This window comes from Daphnia carinata, chromosome 7 (assembly GCF_022539665.2).
Source record: "Daphnia carinata strain CSIRO-1 chromosome 7, CSIRO_AGI_Dcar_HiC_V3, whole genome shotgun sequence".
NCBI classification, from domain to species: domain Eukaryota; kingdom Metazoa; phylum Arthropoda; class Branchiopoda; order Diplostraca; family Daphniidae; genus Daphnia; species Daphnia carinata.
This window is the reverse complement of record NC_081337.1, coordinates 891,674-902,870: the sequence shown is the minus strand read 5'-3', so window position 1 is coordinate 902,870 and position 11,197 is coordinate 891,674. Positions and strand designations below refer to the sequence as shown.

Genomic DNA, 11,197 nt, shown 5'->3' with positions numbered 1-11,197 from the left:
TCTCTGCGTACACGATCCATTTCGATGAGCCGCGCGTTGGTTGGGTCGGGAGTCAGTAGGTTAATTGCTGGCTCCGGCGGAGTGCAATTAGATCGTCTGTTGTTCAGAAATTGATTTGGAGTGATGGGAAGTGGATCATCACTCCCCTCTGCCACGTAAGTGAGTGGCCTTGCGTTCACTACACTTTCTGTCTCGATCAAACTAACTTCCAACTCGTCGTATTCTAGACACGCACGGCCATTGGAATGCCGTAGTAGGTCTTTAATCGTCCTGACCATGCGTTCCCAAAAACCTCCCCACTATGGGGCTAGGCTGGCGGAGAAAATCCACTCGGTTTTACGCATGGCTAGAAGGTCGTGGACCGTTGGGTCAGATCTTAGGACTTTCAGGTGTTTGGAAACGCACCTAAATGTTTGCGCGTTGTCCGAATACATGACAGACACGTTACCCCTCCTAGCCGAAAATCTTCGGAAGGCTAGTAGGAAGTCTCGTGCTGACATGGTTTTTATTAATTCCAGGTGGACGGCCCTAGTTACCGCGCAGGTAAACAGGCAGGCGTAGCTCTTGGGCTGCTTGATTTTCTTCTTGCCTGACCCGTCCGCTTGGAGGTTTTCTTTTTCCTCCGTGTGTTCCATGGCTGGAGGCTCTGCTGGAGTCTCCATACTTGGATCATCCGTTTGTGGTGGATCCACGGAGGTCGTAAGCTCCGCTTGCTTGCGTTTCTTACGCGATATTGGGTGTTTGTAATACAAAGGCCCTGCGAAATCCACACCCGTGATTTCGAAGGCTTTCGCTTGTTTCAAGCGGTTCAACGGTAGAGGTGCAGCTACTTCTGTGAATGGTGGTGAAGTTAGCCGTTGGCACTTGACGCAGGCATGCCAAACTGACTTAGTCTGCTGACGTCCTTTGATGTTCCAAAATCGTTCTCTTAAATCGGAGAGGGTGGATTTCACTCCGGCGTGTTTCAGTGAGACGTGCCTGTCTGCGATGAGTAATTTCACGACTGGATGGTGAGGGGGCAGCAGTATGGCAGGTTCGATGTCTCTGTCTCTTAGTGCCAATTCGACCCTTCCGGTTACTCTGATCAGCTTGTCTCTTCCATCCTACACGGGTCGGAGTTTGGCAATTTTCTCCTTGTGGTGTGGTTGCCTTCCCTCTTGTAGGTCTTGGAACGTTTTTGGAAATGCTTCTTTTTGGAGCTGCCTGTAGATAAGTAGCTCCGCCTTCGTCAGTTCCTCTACTGTAAGATGGTCTACCAGTATTTCCTTTTCGTCTCCTATCTTGATTGGAGTTTGGATTTGCGTTCTGTTGATGGGGCGATTCTTGGAGATGAACCTAAGCATCCAGGCGGTTCGTCGAAGTAGTCGATTCCATGATGGAATTCGTTCCAGCTGCCATTCCATTGGGGTAGCTGGTTCCACGGTAGCCACCGACATGATGACGGTTTTTCCTTTGGCTTCCGCTTCGATCTTCTCGTGGATGCTCGTCTCTCCTGCATCGGGTGTTGAATCCGGCCATTCTGTTTCTTCCTTTAGCCATGGTGGACCATTCCACCATAGCTCCGAGTGTACCAGCGCTGACGCTGGCGCTCCCCGCGAGGCAAGATCCGCAGGATTGTGTATGCCCGGGCAGTGCCGCCACCAACTTACTCCAGACAGCTTCCTGATAGCTTCCACTTGGTTCCTAACAAATGGTTTCCATCTGTTAGGATCTCCTCTGATCCACCCAAGTGCTACCAAAGAGTCCGCCCAGAATATGGTTCGCCATGACTCTATGTGGAGAAAATTTTTCAGTTTTTCTCCTAGCCGTGCGGCTAAAAGCGAGCCTAATAACTCCAGTCGTGGTAGGGTTATTTTTTTCTTTGGGAGAAGTGCCACTTTCGTTTTACTGGCTAGAAAGTGAATGCTGGTTTCATTGCTTTTTGTTTGGAGCCTTGCGTAAGCAACGGCTCCATACGCCGCCTCAGACGCCATCGCCGAAGACGTGAATTTCTGCTGATTGTATGACCCTTTTCGAGTGGCCTATCCAGCGAGGGATTTTCAATTTGGCGAACTCGTTCAACCCAGTCATAGCAGCTATCCATGTTTGTCTAATTTCCGGCGGCGCTTCGACGTCCTAGTCAATTTCTGCTTCCCAAAGCTTCTGGTAGATGATTTTTAGCAGGAGTGTAGTGGGTGCTAAGAACCCAATGGGATCAAACACTCTTGCAGATATCCGTAGGATATTTCTTTTGGTGACAAGGTCTCCCAATTCTGTAGCGGCTTCAATGATAGGCGCGGGGTCGAATTGGAATGTGTTGGATTCGGTGTCCCACCGAATGCCTAGGACCTTTGGTTGGCCCTCTTCCAGTTTCTGAGTGAAGATTTTAACAATGGGGTTGATGAGCCCCTTCCCACTGAGAAATTTGCGAAGTGTTTTGTCGTTTGTCACCCAGCTTCGCATATTGAGTTTGGCCTCCTAAAAGTTGGCCTATGTTTCCTGAATCCTGTTTTTTGCTGTGGGTATGCTGTCGGCGCCACCTAGGTAGTCGTCGACGTAAATTTGTTCTTTTAGTTGCTTGACTGTAGTGGAGTACAGCGGCTCCATTCCATCCAAATGCTTGTTGAGCGTAACTCTAAGCAAGAATGGGCTGGAGCTGAGTCCAAATGGAACTCGCTTCCATTTGTAACCGACTAAAGGGGAGCCAGATGTTTCTGGCTCCGTTACCCACAGGAATCGTACTGCTTCTGAGTCTTCAGGATGCAGGGCGATGTTTAAAAAAGCTTTTTCAATATCTGCTATCCATGCGATCCGATTTAATCGGAATCGCATTAGAACGGCTAGCAGGTCAGGATTCAGGTTCGGACCGGTTTCTAGGACGTCGTTGAGGCTTGGTCCAAATTTGGACTTAGCCGCTCCATCAAAGACCGGTCGGATTTTCGTGGTTGTTTTATCCTGTCGGATGACAGGATGATGTGGCAGATAAGTGTGGAGTCCATCGTAGTTTAGGTCTGCCTTTTCTACGAAGTTTTCGACTCTGAGTTGCTCGATCTCCTGGTGGTAAGCAGATAGAAGCGCTGGCGTTTTCTTGAGTCTGTTTAAAAGACTCTCCAGTCTTCCTTTAGCCATCAGGAAATTTTTCTCCAACCTCCACTTATCCGTTTTCCATGGGATTGGGGTGCAGTATCGCCCATCTTCTTGACGGGTGATTTTGTCTCCAAAGGAGCCTAGAGGATCGTCTGGCTCCACTGCATCACAATCGTCTAAAATGGCAAAGTGTTCTAGCTTCCAAAACAAGGATAGATCAAAGTCCGTCTGCCGCTTTAATTCTTCTTTTACAATCTTCTTTTTTTCTTTTTTAATAATGGAGTTTTCTATGGAGATTTCGTCCATAGACTCCGGGTGGGGAGATGAGGATTCTTTTGTCTCCTTCCCATCCGGCAATTTCTCCTTTTCTTCGGGAAGGGTTGTAAAGGTGTAGTTTGAATCAAGGCAGCCGGCTGCATATGAAGCTACCGTTTGGGTTGAAAAGCTACTACATTGCAGCATTTGCTGGATTATCGCCTTTCCTTTTTTCGAATTTTTCTCTTTAGAAGGTCCAACTATCATCCGCTCAAGCTTTGTGTTGTAGGCCCTTAGGCCACACGGGCTTTGGATAGCTGCTTCGTTAGGGATGATTTCAAACATCTGGTCGACTCCGATTAAAATCCCGACATCTTTTTCCTGGCTGTTTGTCTCGAACCTGTCGTCAGCCATTTTTTCATTGTCCAGCCACAATTTTCGTGCGAATGTTGTGTGGGCATATGGACCAGTGTCTCCAATGTAGTCCGTTTCCAGTGCTGTAATTTTGACGAGTGGGGCACCATGCCAAGTGCCCCTAAATGTCAGCTCGACTGAATTGGTCTTCTCCACTGGATTTGGTTTTCGTTGCTTGAAAACTCTGGTACCGATGTTTTCCACTGCTACCACTTTAAGATCCAACAATTTTGATATAGATCTTGTGACCCAAGATCTATGGCTGCCGTCGTCTATAAATAAAATGGCTCTTGTTTGTTTGCCATTTGGGCCTACTACATTTACTGTAGCTGTCTTCACCACGAGATCGCCTGGGGTGTTTGCGCTTGCAGCAGACGCCGTAACATTTGTGATGGCGCTGTTGCCATTTACTGTTTGATGCGCAAAACGTGTCTGCTTTTTGTCGCAGAGAGCTGTGTGGTGGATAGCTTGGCAATGTCTGCAAGTGTAGTTTGTGGTGCAGTTCAGAGTTTCGTGGTTTGCACTGAAGCATCTGACGCACCTTTTCAGCTTAGCGATGATAGCCTTTTTTTCTCTTAGGTTCACTGGACAAACCGTGGGGTAGTGAACCTCCCCGCAAAAAATGCATGGTCTTGTGCATTCTCGCGTGATGAAATTGTCCTGTCTTCTAAAAGGTGTGTTTGACGGTGGCACAAATTGTCTGGAATTTTTTCTGGTGTGTGGAGCTGGTTGAGACCTGGCTCCAATCGCCAGCTGTGATGCTGTGGCAGCGTGTATTTGTTTCGCTTGACTTGGCAATGTTGACTGCTGTGGCGTTTTTGTGGTTTCCGATTTCCATCGGCTGTACCTCTCCGCTGCGTCAACTTCATCCCTGATGAAATTCAGTAGGGATGCGATGTCGGTAATGTCGTTTTCTTCAGAGCTCGACCACTCTTTCTGCAATTCTGCAGGAAGCAATTTCATTAATTTTGTGCCAAGGAGTCCTCCAAATGATTCTTTTCGAACCCCGAGGGTTTCCAAGGCGTTAATATGCGACTGGACTGTGAGCTGCAATTTTCTCAGCGCCGATACATCTGCCATTGTTTTAACAGAAGCTAGGTTGTCAAATTTGCATAAATGGGTTTGAATGAGAGCCTTTGGCTTTACGTAGACTCTTTTTAGCTCTGCTATGGCAATGTTGTAGTTTGCTGCAGTGAGTTCCAGATTTTCCACGCACAAGTACGCTTCCCCTTTTAAATATTCTTTTAAGTAGTCGAATTTTTGAACATCCGACATTGTAGACGAGTGAATGGAGGCATTAAAGCTCTCCCAGAATGACGTCCACTCAAGAATATCTCCTTTAAAATGCTTGATTTGTCTTTGGGGAAGACGTGTTGCTTGTTGAACTGGAGCTGCTGCTGCTGCTTGAACTGGTGCCTGGTTTTGCGCCATGAGTTGTTGTATTTGAACGGCGTAGGCTTGTTGTTGTTGGAGGGTTTGGGTTGCGAAGAGCTGCTGCTGTTGAGTAAGCAGGTCTTGGAGCAATCTGTTTCTGTCCTCCTCAATTTGGCGCTGTTCTTTTCTCTGCAGCTCTTGAAATTCCAAGTCTTGTTGTCTTTTATACTCGTCTCGCTTGTTTTTAACGAAGGCGAGTATACTGCTCATTTCTTCTTCTACTTCTGCTACTGTGGAGTAATCTTGCTCGATTTGCTCCTCTGTGGCGTTCGTAGTTTGCAAGGCCCAGCGTACTTGGTCACTTGCTTTGATAAATTTCTGGTAACGTTGCTTCAGGAGTTCTGTATCCGTGGCAATGTCGTTATCCAGTTCCGCCGTCATCGTGAGATCCTTGTATCCCTTGATCTTCTCCATTGTCCTCGTAAGGTGGCCTTTCAGGCCCGCTCGTGTTGCTGCAACCGATCGTGACATTTTTTGTTTTGCTGGAATTGGAAAGTTGATTCTTCTTTGCAATCCTCAGCGGGATTCACTCCTGGATTTCCCTTGAAGGAGTGAAAAAAAAGAAAAAGAAAAACTTGGAAAAAAAGTTTTACTTTTAGTGCTTCCACTAAATTGTGAGTGAATGGAAAGGGAGCAGCGCTGACGCAGTGCTCCAATCAGTGGGCGTATTTTTTAAACTCCACTGCTTGAGGCTTCTCCTCCTTGCTATGTCAGACAATTTTTTGAAAAGTGGAAACTTAAATTTGTTGCTCTTAGTTAGCTTTCGGTAACTATTGAGCGAAAAAACCGACCTTGTTGTCAGTAAAAATAATAAAATGTCAAGATTTGTTTAGTTGCTAGCACGATGCTCAATGGGTAGGAATGGGAAAGGACTTATTTCTGATGACTTGGAAAATAAGGTTGCTTATTTGGCCGTTAGGCTGCATAAGCTTTTGGTTTTTCGAAGAAATAGAAAAATTTTACCATCCTTTGGTTTTTAACCGCCAGATGGAGCCTGTGTTCAGTTTCTGAACAAAATCGAGAAAAATGAAAATAATAGAGAAGTCTGTTTTTCTGACCGTTAGATGGAGCGGGCCTCCAGTTTCTGAACGAAAATCAAAAAATTGAAAGTAACAGAAAAGTCTCTTAGTTTGACCGCTAGATAGAGCGGGCCTTTAGTTTTTGAGAAAAAGGAAAAACAATTTTGAATTTTAGAATTTTTGGAGAGAAGTTTCTTAATTTGACCGCTAGATGGCTCAAGCGTTCAGTTTTTAAGAAAAAGGAAATTAATTTTGAAATTTTTTGAATTTTTAGTTTGCTTACGACCGCTAGATGGCGTAAGCTTGCAGTTCTGAAAAGAAATAACTTTTTTGAAATAGAAAAATTTAAAGTTTGTGATTTTGAGCGCTAGATGGCGCTAGTTTTCTAAAGGAAAGAAAAGAAAAGAAATTAGTTAGTGGGAGTTTAGGTTTTGAGCCCAACTCCAAGAAAAAATGTAAGAAAGTTTTTTCTTTTGTGGAGTACGGTTGAACCGTTTCCTCCTGCTTAAAGTAAGTGAAAAAAGGGGTTAGTGATCAATTATTTTATTGTAACATGGGGAATTACAACTTTTTATAAAGATCAGTAAGATCCCTTGGATCGGCATTAATCTGCAGGATGTCTTCGTCTTCTTCTCCTTCTCCTCCAGCTGCGCCTTCTACTACCCTTGCTGGTGCCAACACTGGGGTTGGATCTTGAACAGGAGCGTCCAGAGGGTTTTCTCTGGGTAATAGCCGACCGCGTCCACGCGTGCTACCTGGCCCTGATTTGAATGGTGTAAGTTTAGTCAGCAATGCGTTGCTACGCCCCCCGCCTGGGGTGGGTAACAGCTGATCAAATGGCTCGAGGTGGTTGGAAGCGTTGAAAATTTGTCCCCCACGACCGCGTGCACTACCAATTTTGATTTTGGGCTGCTCAGGTACACTTTCGACTGGAGAGATTGGTAGATCAGCTCCACTTGCGGCTGTTGCTCCGACTTGGGGCTCCTCGCTCTTGGTAGTAGATGTGGAGAGGAGTCGCCAACCACGTCCGCGTGCTACACGTGCTGTAATCTGGGGCAATTCACACTGGCTAACTGTTGGAGGGATTTGCTGAACAGCTCCTGCTCCGACCTGGGGCTCCTCACTCTTGTTAGTGCTAGGGAAATGCCAACCACGACCACGTGCTCTTGGGGTAAATGTTAGTGGTTTACTCAACTCAGTTGGAGTTGGTAAAGCAATGGCTCCCTCCTCTTCTCTCTCCACTACCTGGTTGACTGGGCGGTACCTGATGTCTCCGCAATACTTCGGCTCGAGCGCTTCCTTAATTGCCGCTAAGGGCAAGTGACGGATGGCTATCGGGAGTATGGAGTACAGCGGTGAGGCAGCTTGTTCAGTTTCAGGTGCAGCTGCTGCAAGGCGGTTGAAGAGACTAATTTGCCGCCTTCCTTCCGGGGTGTTCCTAAATTGCCGCGGCTGTTGTGGACCCGTCCACGGCCTCTCCCAACCCTCGGCCCTCCTCTTGGCCCTTTTTATCTTCTCTGCGTCTCGAATTTTTGAAGTGGTGTTGGAGACCTTATAGGTGCTCCGCTAAAGCGGAGAAGAAAAGAGTAGTAGTGGAGGATATAAATATCCTCCAAAAGGAGGGTATTCCAAAAAAAAAAGGGTAAAAAAGGAAAATTTTGGCCCCCTAAATGTGAAGCAACGAAATTGGCTGCTAAATGCAGCAAAGCGAAGCAGTGTATTTGAAAAAGAAAAATTTGAAAGAAAAAAAAATTTTGGAGGTGGAGTCATCAATGGCCGCCGACAACGCGACCGGAATTGCCAAAGGGAAAAAAAAGAAGAAGAGAAAGAAAAGAAAAAAAAATTTTCCCTACTCAACCCTAACCTTACTTGAAGTAAATGGAAAGGGAGATAAAAAGGAAAAAAAGTAAATGTTTCTCAAAGGGAGAAGGAGAAAAAAAAATTTACCAAAAAATTCAAAATCTGAAAAGAGGACGACCAAATTAATGGCCGCCGACCACGTGTTTGCCCTAACAGTTGAAAGGCAAAAGGGAAAAAAAAGGGTGCCTACACACTCCACACGTGGTGAAAAAAGAAAAAAGTTTCACACGGTGGCTCAACGAGTGGTAAAAGGCAAAAAAAGGAAAAAAAATTCACGAGTCTTAACTAATCGCGTGGTGAAACAGCAAAAAAAGGTTTCACACGCTTAGGGTAACACGTGTTCAAAAGGGAAAAGTTCCCACGTGGTCTCTAGGGACGAAAAGGGGTGAGCTCAGAAAAACTCCCCCACAGAACACAACAAGTAAATTAGCTTAAAGTAAGAAAGTTAACTTAAATTAAGAATTAAAGGTTCGAAGGACCATGAAGGGAATAAGTCAGCCCGTGCTCTGACTTTTACCTTTGAATAAATTGAAGTTGAAGAATTGAAACACACGGGAGGCACTAGAGATCTTGTTGTTAACTGTAGGAGATGTATTTCGCGACTGAATGCCCCTTGCCCTCTCTTGCGAGACGGCCAATAGGCCTAGGGCGGGGCTTACATACAAGAAAATGTACAATGGTGGCCCTCTATCGAGGACCACCCAATTCAAATGCGTTAAAACGGCTGGGCAGCCTCGTGCGGCGTCCAGACCGCGTCGTCTGCTGTTGGGAATCTAATATATTCCCAACAATTAGCACGGCGCTCTAACCAACTGAGCTAACAGGCCGTGGTGTTTAATCTATTGTTTTACTAAAAACAAATGAGCCAGCATCTTCATTTCGATTAAAAGGCTAGTTGGTTTGTTTCATCACCAAACGTTTCGGCTTCCCTTTGAAGTCATTATAGGCGCAAGCTTGGTTCTACAGTTTTCTCACAGGATTTCACTTCAACGACGTGCCCAGAATGGTTACAAATTCCTTGTCAGAGGAACACGTAACACATTCCGCAATGCTCAACCGATTCACAGATCACATACACGTTAACGTAAGATGGTGAAATCTAACGCCAACGCAATCTTATAACCTTGTCGACTTTACTTGTGCAAGTTCTTCGCAGATGGTAGGATTCAAACCAACGCTCCCAAATGGAAACTGATTCCGAGTCAGTCGCCTTAACCACTCGGCCACATCTGCTGCTTCGCATGTCACAAATTTGAAGAATGGCTTACGAAAGCGTCAACAAATGCAAAAATCTCGAATGTGAAACATTGATGTCAGCAAAATCGCCGGAATGAAACGGGCGTTAAACGTTGACGTTGAAACCACTCGGCTACATCTACTACAACATTGCCGTTGAATAAAAATGATCGGTAGTTCAAGCAATGCAAAACTTCGAGTTTGAAACATTGACCGTCAGCAAAACATCCGCTTTGAAACGCGCTTTAAACGTTGCAGTCCGAAAAATCACGACGTTGATAGTATTGTTACTGGCCCGTAAGAGGATCGAACTCATGACCTCCGCGTTATTAGCACGGCGCTCTAACCAACTGAGCTAACAGGCCGTGGTGTTTAATCTATTGTTTTACTAAAAACAAATGAGCCAGCATCTTCATTTCGATTAAAAGGCTAGTTGGTTTGTTTCATCACCAAACGTTTCGGCTTCCCTTTGAAGTCATTATAGGCGGAAGCTTGGTGTTGGGAATATATTAGATCCCCAACAGCAGACGACGCGGTCTGGACGCCGCACGAGGCTGCCCAGCCGTTTTAGCGCTTTTGAATTGGGTGGCCCTCGATAGAGGGCCACCATTGTACATTTTCTTGTATGTAAGCCCCGCCCTAGGCCTATTGGCCGTCTCGGAAGAGAGGGCAAGGGGCAGTCAGTCGCGAAATACATCTCCTACAGCTAACAACAAGTTCTCCAGTGCCTCCCGTGTTTAATCTACAACTTCTTCAATTTATTCAAAGGTAAAAATCAGACACGGGCTGATTATTTCCCTTCATGGTCCTTCGTAACCGTTTAAGTATTCTTAATTTAAGTTAAAATTTCTTACTTTAAGTATTTACTTGTTGTGTTCTGTGGGGGAGTTCTTCTGGGCTCACCCCTTTTAGTACCTAGACACCGCGTGGGAATTTTCCCTTTTTTTGAACACGTGTTAGCTTAAGCGTGTGAAACTTTTTTTTGCTGTTTCACTACGCGATTAGTTAAGCTTGTGAAATTTTTTCCTTTTCGCCTTTTACCACTCATTGAACCACGTGTGAAATTGTTTTTCACCACGTGTGGAGTGTGTAGGCACCCTTTTTTCCCTTTTGCCTTTTAATTGTTAGGGTAAACACGTGGTTGGCGGCCATTAATTTGGTCGTCCTTTTTTTCAGATTTGAATTTTTTGGTAAAATTTTTTTTTCTCGTTGAGAAACGTTTTGCTTTGCCTTCCTTTTCATCTCCCTTCCCATTTACTTCAAGTAAAGTTAGGGCTAAGTAGGGTGGGAAAAAAAAAAAAAAAAAAAAAAAAAAAAAAAAAAAAAAAAAAAATTTTTTTGTTTTTGCAATTTCGGTCGCGTGGTCGGCGGCCATTGGTGACTCCACCTCCAAAAAAAAATTTTTTTTTTTCTTTCAATTTTCAAATACACTATTTCGCCTTGCTGCGTGTAGCGGCCATCTTCGTTGCTTCACATTTAGGGGTCCAATTTTTTCCTTTTTTACCTTTTTTGGAATACCTCCCTTTGGAGGATATTTATATTCTCCACTACTACTCTTTTCTTCTCCGCTTTAGCGGAGCACCTGTAAGGTCTCCAACACCACTTCAAAAATTCGCGACGCCGAGAAAATCAAGAGGGCGAAGAGGAGGGCCGAGGGTCTGGAGAGACCGTGGACAGGTCCACAACAGCCGAGGCAATTTAGAAACACCCCGGAAGGACGGCGGCAAATTAGTATCTTCAACCGCCTTGCAGCAGCCGAACCCGAAATCAGAGGAGCTGCCTCCATACTTCCAATTGCCATTCGTCACATGCCCTTGGCAACCATCAAGGAAGCTCTCGAGCCGAAATTTTGCGGGGACATCAGGTACCGCCCAATAAACCAGGGGGAGGAGAAGGAGGAGGGAGCCGCAGCT

General features: G+C 45.5%; 2 non-coding genes across 2 annotated transcripts; both read right to left on the bottom strand.

Moving 5' to 3' along the window:
* Positions 1-9,199: 9,199 nt before the first annotated feature.
* Trnap-cgg (transfer RNA proline (anticodon CGG)) lies at positions 9,200-9,281 on the bottom strand. Its single transcript has one exon. It is a non-coding gene; the product is annotated as a tRNA-Pro (tRNA).
* A 294-nt stretch (positions 9,282-9,575) lies between these two features.
* On the bottom strand, positions 9,576-9,649 carry Trnai-aau (transfer RNA isoleucine (anticodon AAU)). Its single transcript has one exon. It is a non-coding gene; the product is annotated as a tRNA-Ile (tRNA).
* Positions 9,650-11,197: the final 1,548 nt, after the last annotated feature.